Genomic DNA, 12,080 nt, shown 5'->3' with positions numbered 1-12,080 from the left:
CCCGTCATCAATTTTTCATCAAACCCAAGCATCTCATAGGGCCACGTCATCAATTTTTCATCGCCGTTGGATCACAAACAAACGTTATCAACCGATTGAACGTCGCCACATACATCTACCGATTCTATTTGCTTCTGGAACTCAGGCGAAGTTAAAGTATAGAAGACGAATCGTTTTTTACCCGCCAGTTACTGTCCAGGCAACTAGTTACTGTCCAGCTTTAATGTTCACGAACATGCAGCAAGTTTTGCATCGCTAAATACAGAGTACAGATAACATATAGCACAGTAAGACCACCATATATATACAACAACAAAGGCGCTACGCTAAACAAAAGTGATGAACATCTGGCAGGCCCATGCTCTTAAGACCTGCAGCTGCGGTATACCTTGCCCCGCATCCCGTCTATCGGTCCATGATCGAGCGTATACCGATCCGGGCCAAGATACATGCCAGTCTTCTCGAGTAGGGCCAGGCCTTCCTCCCTCCCATACCGTGAAGAATAAAGCTTCAGGTATTCAATGTCCTGCGTTGAAAAGGCAATAATAGACAGCCATGAGCACAGGGAAACAGCGAGCAATCGCATAGGTTATATAGGTACACTGTGTTCTAATTTGCAGAATGCACTGCTTCCAGCTGCGCAACGGGAATCAATTCAACATGTCGGATTAGTTCCTAGCATGCTCTGCTAAGAAGCACCCTTGAGAAATGCCAAGCAAAATTACAAAGACCTGGCAGGGCATGAGTGCTCACTGACAACTTTTGATATGAATATTTTTAAGTCGAGGGTTCGTTATCAATAAAAATCATCACCTGCATGCCACTGAGAATGCGCTCTAGTCGGGTGGATGCAACTGGTTCATGTGACGATGAGAACACTTCACCAGGGTAGAACAAGACCCCGTCACCAGGAGGAAGGCCACGCCGGAAACAGATCTGTGGCAGCGCCAAGTTTTGAGAATCAGAAACAAAGAAATGGTTGGATGCTTGAAAATAAAGAGCTGGAACTTAGAACAATAATTTGCAGTTCCTAGTTTAATACTACAAATGGTAGATGCTAACATTAACTGCAGAAATTGTAAACTAGAACACAATATCTGTACAAAACAAAACTAGCATAAACTTTTAAACTAAGTTGTATCTGCAGAATGCAAATATTATAGGCAAGAATCACTAGTCGCTTGCATATTTGCTAGAGCTTTTGTCTCAGCGTTGAAGTAAAAAAGTGTCGCTAGAATATAACTTGACATTTATTACCTAGCATTAACAGTTAATCTGTTCAAACATAGAAACAGCCCAAAGCATCTTAGCTGTCATTCGCCCGTACTAGGATATGCACGTGAGTTCAACAGTCAAGCCCATGTCCCATACACATGTAAAATTGCTTTGACACAGGACCGCTAAATCCCAAAACTATCTGTAGTCTTGCAACAAGGGACGGGTAGAGAATAAGACACTACTCCCTCCATTCCAAATTGTAGGTCGTTTTGGCAAATCTAGATACATAGATTTTGCTATGCATCTAGATAAACAATTATGTCTAGATGCATGGAAAAACTATGCATCTAGATTTGCTAAAACAACTTAGAATTTGGAATGGAGGGAGTAACAAGTAAATCTTACTGGGTTGTTTTTACATTAGCCAGGAAAAAACTTCAATCATGTATTAATGACAGGTCATTACATAAAGACGCTTTCCATGCCACAGCATACCTCAGCACTTGGAATCATTGCCTTCTCATAACAGTTGGTACCCCAATAAAGGAATCCTGTCCCACCTTCCTTCCACACTCTCCACATCACTGCCCGGTGTTGGGTTCCACGCATTCCAAGGTGCCAGTTTGGTTGAGGATCAGAAGGGCCCATACAAACATAGGTCCACCACTCCTAAATAGATCAAGATAAGCCCATCAAGATGCAAATTTTAAAGATTACAGAGAACTCCATGCTGAGTGGCAAACGAATAAGTTCAAGTTAAATGAGAAAAACCAAATAAATGTAATTGACCAGGACAGTAGACATTGTCTGCACTTCAGTGTGACAATGCATCCAATTTAGCAAGAGTAGGCTGTGGCACAATCTGGAAACAGGAAGTATGCTTCAATGCAGATTGCAGCACCCAAAATAAAATGACAGTACGAAGGTAACATAAGTCCTGCCTGCAATCTACCAATTAAGAGGTTCTCATAACATCAATGCAACGGGAGATCATAAAAGAAACTGAAGAATTCTTTCAACTGCAAGAAAAGAAAACATGAATACTATAATCATAAAAACAAGGAAAACAGTCCAACGCCATCAAGAAAAGACTTTCCTTGGTCTCCGGCCCATAGTCACAGAATTCGGGGTCGATGTCTCGTCCCACGACCCGGGAACGCCGTTCCGATTTGAGGGTCGGGGTCAAAGAGGGTCAGTGTCCCATTCAAGGTTGGATCGTGTCCCGGTTTGAGAGGGGTCGTAGCCCCATTGCTAGCAGATTTAATTGGGATAAGAAGGTTATTGATAGCGGATTGATGTGGTTTTTGTTAGATAATAAGCTGAGTACATGTAGTATGATCTAGATGTACTATTTTGTATGTTTTTTATATGCTTGTGCAGATTAGTTTCTTCATTAGTAGCACATATATATATAGTTTTTGTCTTTTTAAAGACGCATCGACCCGAAGATATCGACCCGGATGAATCAGAGTCGCGTTCCACATAATAATTTATCGTTCCATAGAGGTATACCCCCTTCGTACCACAATTTTATAAAGTGACGACCCTCGACCCCGTTCCTCGACCCGGTCGACCCAGGAACTTTGTGACTATGCTCCGGCCACAGCGAGCAACAATACATACTAAAAATACTCCCTCCGGCTGTATAATAAAGACGTTCCAACCATGGAAAAGGAACTACGGGCAGGTTCCTCCAGTCAGGAACTTCATCTTTTCCCAACCGGAGGTAGCAATAGATATAAATGGGGCAGTGTTAAAGCACTAGATGAACATAGAAACAACAAAAGAAAAAGAATAGTAAAATGTCACATGAGGAATCCTTCACAAAAATATTTCATAAATGTATGAAACGGGTGCACTCTCATACAATTCCTTGATTCTATAATGTTAGAATCAATGTTAATTAGAAAACAAATAGCGCAATATCATTAATCCTCTCCGAGAATGATACGAGCTTAAAGAGCCAAGGTTTACAGATTTACTATTTGAGGAATAGAAACCTTTTACCTCACCAAGATCAGGTCGTAATTCAGCAACAATATCCTTCACTAGGTCCTCTCTTGTGCCAAGAACCCATTCACTGCATAAGGAGACGACAGATCAATAACCAAAGTGGTTTATTGGCCCAAGATTGAATTAGTGTAACATTATAATTAGTTTGCACCAAGCTACCCGTTCTACTAGCCTCTGTGATGCGTATGCAACATCCTCACAGTGACACCACATCCCCAACATGTATTGGAGCTGTAAGTTCCATCAAATTGTCAGTGCTACATAACATAATCTTAGTGCCAATGGCCTGTGAGAAGGGAACTTTTGTTTCCTCTGACACGAGTTCGATCTATTTTGGTCTAATTTTGTAACATGCTAACATGAAGTCTCACGACCTTGTCCATTTGATAAGTTACGATCCTTGTCCCAAGATTTGTGTGGCAATAGTTCAAGATATGATAAAACAGTAACGCTCTGAACCTTATTTGTTGTGTTAGTAGAATCTTAGTACCACTATAGACAAAACAGTTTAGCAACCTAGAAGAATGTAAAAGTAAGCCAGATGCATTTCATACCTTGTGCAAAAGATCTGTGTGTGCGGACGTAGAACATTTGGGACTTTCACAAAAGCTTCAAATGTAGAAGGAGCCAGTTCAGAGCCACTTGGGCCTACACAGATCATTATGAGGAAACCCAGTTATGAAAGTTTGTTTCTGAATAGAGGCAGTGTTCTGCGAGAAACAACATCTGGTTTTGTCTTATACTCACCACAATAGTAAGTTGTTAAATTCGCACATCAGGTGCATATGACCGTAACTCATTAGAGATATTGCATATCATGTCATATTGTTCCACATTCAATGGCTGAAAAGGTATAAAACGGTTGTAAGATTATTGTAGGGTAATTCGTCTCCACCCTCCAGTGGTTGAAGTAACAAAGAAGAGACTTTAACAACAAAGTTTCCTTCAACAAGACAACAATTATTAGAAACTGGAGGCATAGAAATGGATATTTTGACAACTTCAGTTTGTTTATCAAAAAACTCTAAGCAGGTTAGTTGCACAGTGGCAGTGCATAGACAAGTTACCTTCACCATTACCACTTGCACCCTCTGATTTTAATTTCTCTTATAGCATACTGCTTGTAGCAACAAAATCATAACTACAAGAAAGTAATTTCAATGTGAATCCAACAATATCATTTTCGAATTACAAGTTTATAGCTTGTGAGGCTTATTATTGGTTGAAGATTACAAGATTTAACTCTTCAAATACATGCACACCTTATAGAATGAAATGGAGGGAGTATTATCTAAGCTAATACCCATATATACTATTTTAGGTAGGACTGGATGTAATTAATGGCAATAGAACACCAATAAACAACTCAGCAAATAATTTCCTTCATCAAAATTAGACAGAAAGTCCTAAATATCATGTGTTTTATTTCAAAATGAAGGAAAGAAAAATACTGTTAGAAATGATATAGCCTCCAATAGGCTAATTGTTATTAATGATACATTCTTCTAGTTGCAAGTTCAACATCATAGATTTAACAATTTAAGCAAGTCCAAGTTGAACCTGAAACTTGATATGGGATCAGAAGGCACACTACAGGCTGAGTGAAAATTCAACTTTCTGCTGCCGGAGAATGTCCACTAGACGTGGGTAAAACTAAAAGCACTCACAGGAGTAACTCTGTATCTTCAATTTTAAGAAGAGTGGAGATTTGAACCCATAACAATAGCCACAACAAGTTTTGCTCTGCTCCATGCCTCTGCATGGGTTTTCTCAGGAATCAGGACATGTCACAAAAGGTAAATAACACACCTCATCCCATAAATAGAAGTAAGCTTTTGACCAATGAGGCTTCGATTTTAAGATTTCAACCTCTCTTCTCAAGGAATTTTTTGCAGCATCAGTGCTGTTAAGAAGGATCCAAATTAACTTAAGTAACAATGAATCAGTTAAGCTGATATAAATTCAGAAGGATAAAAGCAATACCATGATAGGATAGGTGCATAGGGTACAGCATATGCTGCCAATCTTGGATCAGAGTAATATTCATTAGCCTTCGGATGATCAGCTAAAATATAGAAGAAAGAGTAGAAAATAACATAACATATGAGCATTAGTTTCAACGAACCAACAAATTCTTTGTGACAGAAATAAACAAATTTAAGCATTACCAGGCCAAGGGCATGTGTATGCTAGAATGCGCATGCTATCACCCCATCTGCAGAAAAATGGACTAATTCTAAATTGGAGGAGCCATCTAAAGTGATGATCCAGTGCATCATACCATCCTTCAGTGCCATGCTCCAAGCAGAAACGATCTTCAATGACAGTTTCAGATATCTATGTTGTAGTCAAAGGAGAACATATCCATATGATCACGAACAAGTCAATGTAAATTGTCAGAAGCTGCAACAAAACAATGATATAGACAATTCAAATGTGAATTGTCAGAAGCTGCAACAAAACAATCTTATAGACAATCCAACCATAAATTCTAAGATGTGGTGTGTGTAAGATTGTGTATAATGCGTAGAATGTATTGCATTGAGCCTCTAGGGCGAATATATAAGAGTACATGGCTTGGAGGGCAAGTAGCCTCTCCTAGAGATAAGGTTATCGCGGGATTACAATCAATCCTAAACTAACCATATCCGGAGTTGCCTAATATACTCTAACAGTGTGGTTCTGTTTATGTGTTGCTGCCAGAGGGGCTGGTTGGTTTGGGGAGGATTGCAGAGTTGCAGCTGAATGCAGTGTGTGGGTGAAGGACGGGATGTTAACGACGATCTGTTCTCACCAGTGAGTAGGATGGAAGAGGAGGAGCATCGCTGACGTGAGATGATTAGAATCTTTGTTCCGTTGGAGTAAAATGGCTATAATGGCCCTTGCTATAGAGCCCCACCCCCCCCCCCCCCTCTCAAAGGGAAAAGAAAAACAAACTTTTTTTTCTCGAATGCGCAGGAGAACTGCACATCAATATATTAAGAAGAAGAAAAAAAGGGGGGAAGAGCCCCAAATACAAAACAGCTACACGGTTAGAGGGCCTGTAGCACACCCTGAAAAAACACTAAAAACCGTTTGTCTTTCTAAGGAAACAAAGCAGGACCAGACACTTGACCAATTAGGAGTAAGGAGCTAGGGCGAGGAGATGAGTAACTCGGTAACTCCTCGAGCCCCTGCTAAAGACCAAAGATGTACTTCTTCTCTAAAAACAGCGACAACTCTGGCTAAGCTAGGAGTACCACCGTCAAAAACACAATGATTACGATGCTTCCAGATTGACCAAGCTCCCAAAATAATGATGGAATTAAGCCCTTTTTTTCTTGTTGACCAGCCACCCTGTTATTCACAGCAACCCACCAGTCCATAAAGATACTATCCTCCATCTGTGGAGCAAGGATTTGTAACCCAAAGGACTGCAGAATAGTGTACCAGATCTGCCTTGTGAAAACACAAGAAACCATCAAGTGATCGATTGTTTCTCCGACCTGATCACAAAGTGGACACTTTGGAGGATGAGTGAGACCACACCGTGCTAATCTATCAGCTGTCCAACATCTGTTATGTGCCACTGTCCACAAAAAGAACTTGCATTTCCTTGGGGCCCAACTTTTCCAGATTAGTTCCCAACGGTTGAAATGAGTTGATCCGACAAATAAGACCTCATAAGCTGATTTGGTGGAATACATACCAGAAGTTGTGAATTTCCAAATATGTGTATCCTCCACTTCAGGTTGCAGCACAACAGTTGAGAGCAGCTCCCATAGGTGAAGATATTCGACCAGCACAGGCACAGTTAATGCACCCTTTATATCTGAAATCCAACTTCTACCAGTAAAAGCATCAAAAACTGTTTTCTTTCTTGCTCTGGTCGCTATAGAGCTGACTAAGAATCCACCTATCAGTCCAAAAACGAGTATTTTTTCCCATTTCCAACTACTGTCTCCACAGCCATTGCAAAGAAGGAAATGACTTGAGGTTGAGGTTGGACAGGAAAGAAGGCCCAAGCCTTTCCTGGTTCTGTTTTTTGGAGCCATAGCCACCTAAGTTTCAGAGCCCAGCCCAAATTCTGAAGATTAGAAATACCTAGACCCCCCAAATACAGTGGTCTTGTAACCTTTGGCCAAGCAAGTAGACAATGACCCCCTTTTGCATCTTTTCTTCCTTTCCATAAAAATCCCCTTATTATCTTGTCAATAGCTCATAATGCCCAAGGGGGTAAATCCAGTGCCATGACAATGTAAATCAGCATTGAAGTGAGAACAAATTGCACCAAAATTAATCTGCCCGCTTTGGTGAGCAACTCAGATTTCCAACTAGGCAGTTTATCAGCAATTTTCTCAATAATGGGTTGGATTTGTGTTTTGGTTAGCTTGAGAGGGGAAAGGGGAACCCCTAGATACTTACAGGGAAAATCTGAAATCTGACATGGTAAAGAGTCCAGCAAGACTGCCTTGTCATCTTCATTACATCTGATGGGGAGAACACTGTTTTTTTGTAGATTTGTTGTTAGACCAGATGCTGCACCAAAAAGCTGAAGGATATCCAAGGTAATTTCAATGTCGTGAGCCGAGGGCCTCAAGAATAGGACCACATCATCTGCGTACAAGGAAATTCTATGCTGCAAAGCTCTTCTGGCCAAAGGTTGCAACAAATGCTCAACTTCAGCTTTTTTCACCAAATGACATAGCACATCCATGACCAATATGAAAAGCATTGGTGACAGTGGGTCACCTTGTCGCAAACCTCGCTGATGATGTATTTTCTCCCCCGGAGAACCATTTAGCAGTACTTGAGTGGAGGAGGTTGCAAGGAGTCCACTGATAATATCACGCCAAATAATTCCAAATCCCAGCTGCTTTAGAACTTCCAAGAGAAAAGGCCATGAAACTGAATCAAAGGCCTTGTTAATATCCAATTTCATGAGGATACAGGCTTGCTTCTGCTGGTGTAGAAACTTGGTAGTGTGGTGCACCAAAAGAAAAACAAACTTGATGACCAGATAAACCTAAACGATGGAATACATCATTTCCTAAACTCAACTTTCCTAATTCCAAACCAAACTCTCCAAATCCTATCTCAAACTTTCCTAAACCAAACTTAAATTCGAGTATCCTAAAAAAGGTCATTGGCAGACCCTACATCCCTACGCCGACGAAGGCAGGCAGGATCCCTGCTGCCCTATGGCACAAGGTCCCTGCTTTTAATTCGGCTAAGGGCAGCAGTAGCCCCTGGAATGGCCACCAGCTGCTGCCGGGCCAAGTGGGCCCATAGGGCTGTGGCCCACTGCACCAAGGCCCATAGCAGTTGCACAGCACAGAAATGGAAATGTAAAATAGTAAAAGGGAATATTGCCAAGATACACCAAAAACAGCAGGTAATGATGGTGTCACTGGGAGAGTGAAATCCCAAACAGTAAGGCTTAACTTCAAACGAACTGAAACATTGTTCATAACATCTTCATCCATCATGTCTCCAAATCCGTTGCTCTCTTGACAATCCTGTAGTGCTGGATTATCCAACATCCTCCTCATTGTGGTAGAAGCTGATGTTAGCCTTTGTACCTAAATGTTATAGCACTATTAGAAAAGAGGGAATAATACAGCTAACCCTTAGAATGTATTTTCAGAGCAGAATACCATTTCCTCTGGTGACGAGTAGTCTCTGGGTTCAGTGATATCAAGACAACTTCTTAATTCTCTATACAGCCTGTACCTTTCAGATTTTGGTAGAGATTCTGATCTGGAACTGCTGCCAGAAAATAAGCCAGAAAATAAGCCAGTAAATAAGTATAACCCAGGAATCAAAACTAAATGCCACCTGGACACTTGTGTCCACATGCACGCAAGTATCGAATCATGACACTTATCTTGGGATTCTTGTTTAACAGCATCTTAAAATTATTTCTTTACATAAGATGTTTGTCTCATACTCTTATGACCTAAATCCTCCAGACCTTTTTAAAGGCAGCTAAGGACTAAGGTATATAAGTAAGTCAATTAATAGGTTACTCAAGGCTCTGAATTTGACATCTCAAGCAATACATTTTAAGAAAAGCATATATCACTTATAGAGTGATCCTTTCACCACATTATATTTGATATATTCCTATAGAATATGTTTAGTGGCAGCTCTTGCTGTAAGCCTAACATACATTTGAACACTTGGGTCGATGACTCGGTGTTATCACTAAGAATTAACATTTGAGCCAAAACATGCTTAAATAAGATGGATTTGTTTTGGTTATTATGTTCTTGTAAGCCTAAAGGCAACTTCTGTTTCTAAGACAAGATAGAATGCAGCAAGGAAAAGCTTACTCTAATTCTGTCTTAACAGCAGTAATAAATATTTCACCCTCATATAAACCAGGAGGTTGCCCACACGGAACATTTAATGATACCCATACTGCAGCTGTCTCCCTGTACAAGCAAAAAGTGAAGTTGAATTTATGTAAATGGGGGAAATATTTACTATAAGTTAGTTATCCAAAGCAGAGAGGCAGTACCCTGGGTGTAGACTTATTTGAGGACTGAGTGGATCAATAGGCACAAGAGCATCTGGTACACCTAAGATAGGCACCATACGTCGCAAAGTTATGGACTGATCAACCACTAACCTGGTAAAGCACTGTTACAATCATCGAAATAGAACTGTGCGAATGCTAGTCTCCCCTAGTAGTAAAGATGTTCCAAAATTTTAAACAAACAAACCTGTCTCCTGAGGAGGAGCAGAGATCGGTGCACTGGATCTGCACAGACCCTGCAATACCTGAAGTGGCCCATGAAACCTTTGGGTGCAAAGCAATTTGAAAGCTCTCTCTTTCATTTCTTGCTGCCAGAAGGTTAACCTAAAGGAAAACATAACGTTTGAAAATTTTGGGAATGAACATAATCAAATAGTAATAAGTCAAATCATGGCAACTGAAAGCACAATGGATCGGATTGCAGTTGAAAAGTGCAATATCACAGTTTAAAGAACAAACAACAAATAAAGCACTCCATATGATGAATAAATTATTGAACAGTATATCACAATTCACAACTACAAGATTATTTATAGTCACATGCTGAAGCAAGAAACAAGTACCGATAAAATGTTGTACAACTTACTTTCTATGAACAGTAGCATCCTGATTCACAACTACAAGATTATTTTTAGTCGCATGCTGAAGCAAGAAACAAGTGCGGATAAAATGTAATATAGCTCACTTTCTCTAGAGGTCGAGGTGCTTCTTGTTGGCTAACATTTGCTGTGCTGGGCATTGACCAGACGTGCAGAAGATCTTCTGAGTGTACTTTCGTAGGATCAATTACACCGGCACCCAGACTTGTACCCCGCAAGCCTCCATCCACCCATCCATAACTAGTCCCTCCTCCAGCTACACCTTCAACAGGTGGTGCTGAAGCACTTTGTGTCTTCCCTCCTGTGATCCCAAAAAGGAGAAGGATTTGTAGTCAAACTTCCAAAGTGGAATTTAAGCAACAAGGTTCCTATATATAATGGACGTCAGTCAAAATTTAAAAATAACATAAAGTCTTTCACACTGTTTGTAAGAAATCCATCACTTGTTATGAACTAGAGATTACTGTGCAATGAAATGCAAACCCAAGTATAAGAGAATCCAATAGATGCACTTGATACTGACAGAAATGAAACAATACTGCACTCGATGGATCAAGGAATGTGCAAGCTTAGCACACTTTGGTAACACTTCAGGTGCTTAGGTCAACTAATACATGACTGAAATTCCCGAAATTGTTACAGAAAAAGGATCAAAAGGCTACCAGACTATCTACCCTGACTCAAGCCCAGGGTTCCCAGGCAAACAAGTCAACAGGCACAGGGGCCTGCAAAATAACACGACTATAGAGGTCAAGCACCTGGGCTCATAACTGATTGAAATGGACTGCCAATGCCCCAGGGAATGCTAATAGGGGCCTGACCATCCCCATCAAATTTGTTCCCACTTTCCGTCATTAAACTCAGACCAAAACAACTATCAGGAATGTGGCGACCAATGCAAGCAGGGTCAACTGACATCTCACACAAGGATCGGTCCCGGTAACGGCACAAACGCGAACTCAACTGGAGGGCACTGGCGATTCAGCGCCCGCAGACCAGCGGTACACGCGCAGTAAGTATAGCAAACATGGGCGATCCGGGAGCATCCAATGGGGGCTCCGATTACGCGATCGAGCTGTCCCGGGGAGCAGCGCAGCCCAGTTCGATCAGATGGCGGAGGAACGAGAGGAGGGGGAGCAGGGGGGGGGGGGGTCGGAGCGCGTTTACCTGCGGCGGAGTTGGAATCGCCTGGCTCCATGGCGCCGGCGGAAGGACGGTGGATCCGGAAGGACAGCGCCGCGTCGTAGCGGAGCGGCGGTGGCGCGGGGCGATGGGGTTTGGGAGTGGCGGAGGGGATGGGGGAGTGGAGGAGCGCAGTTGCTGCCCGTGTTATTACCCCCACAAGGCCACAACACAAGCCGCGAGATACCCCCGACCGACCTCTCGCGGAACCGGGGCAGGCGGGCTCGGGGACCCCGACCGACCGACGGTGGCGTGGCGACCTGGCGGGGATCAATGATCACGCGCTGGTGACCGGAACTGGCGTGGAGGTGGGGGAGCTGCCGCCTGCCTGGTGGTGGTGGCACGGTGCGTGGCACGGGCTGGTGGTGTGGGGGAGGAGAAGAATAAAACGAAGGGGACGGTGTGAGGATTGAGGAACCGACGGCGTGTGCCGCGCTCTGGAAAGCTCCTCGGTTTGAGTAGCCTTTTGGTTGGCTTGAGAAATGCGAGACGCATACTTCTCCCGACTCCCGTGAGAGCGTGAGACGTGACGGCCTGACGGGGCAGTG

General features: G+C 42.3%; 1 pseudogene; it reads right to left on the bottom strand.

The window, feature by feature from the left end:
- Positions 1 to 151: 151 nt before the first annotated feature.
- On the bottom strand, positions 152 to 11,861 carry LOC120661789 (annotated as a pseudogene).
- Positions 11,862 to 12,080: the final 219 nt, after the last annotated feature.

This window comes from Panicum virgatum, chromosome 2N (assembly GCF_016808335.1).
Source record: "Panicum virgatum strain AP13 chromosome 2N, P.virgatum_v5, whole genome shotgun sequence".
Classification (NCBI taxonomy): domain Eukaryota; kingdom Viridiplantae; phylum Streptophyta; class Magnoliopsida; order Poales; family Poaceae; genus Panicum; species Panicum virgatum.
The sequence above is the reverse complement of the archived record's forward strand: the minus strand, read 5'-3'. Positions and strand labels throughout refer to the sequence as shown.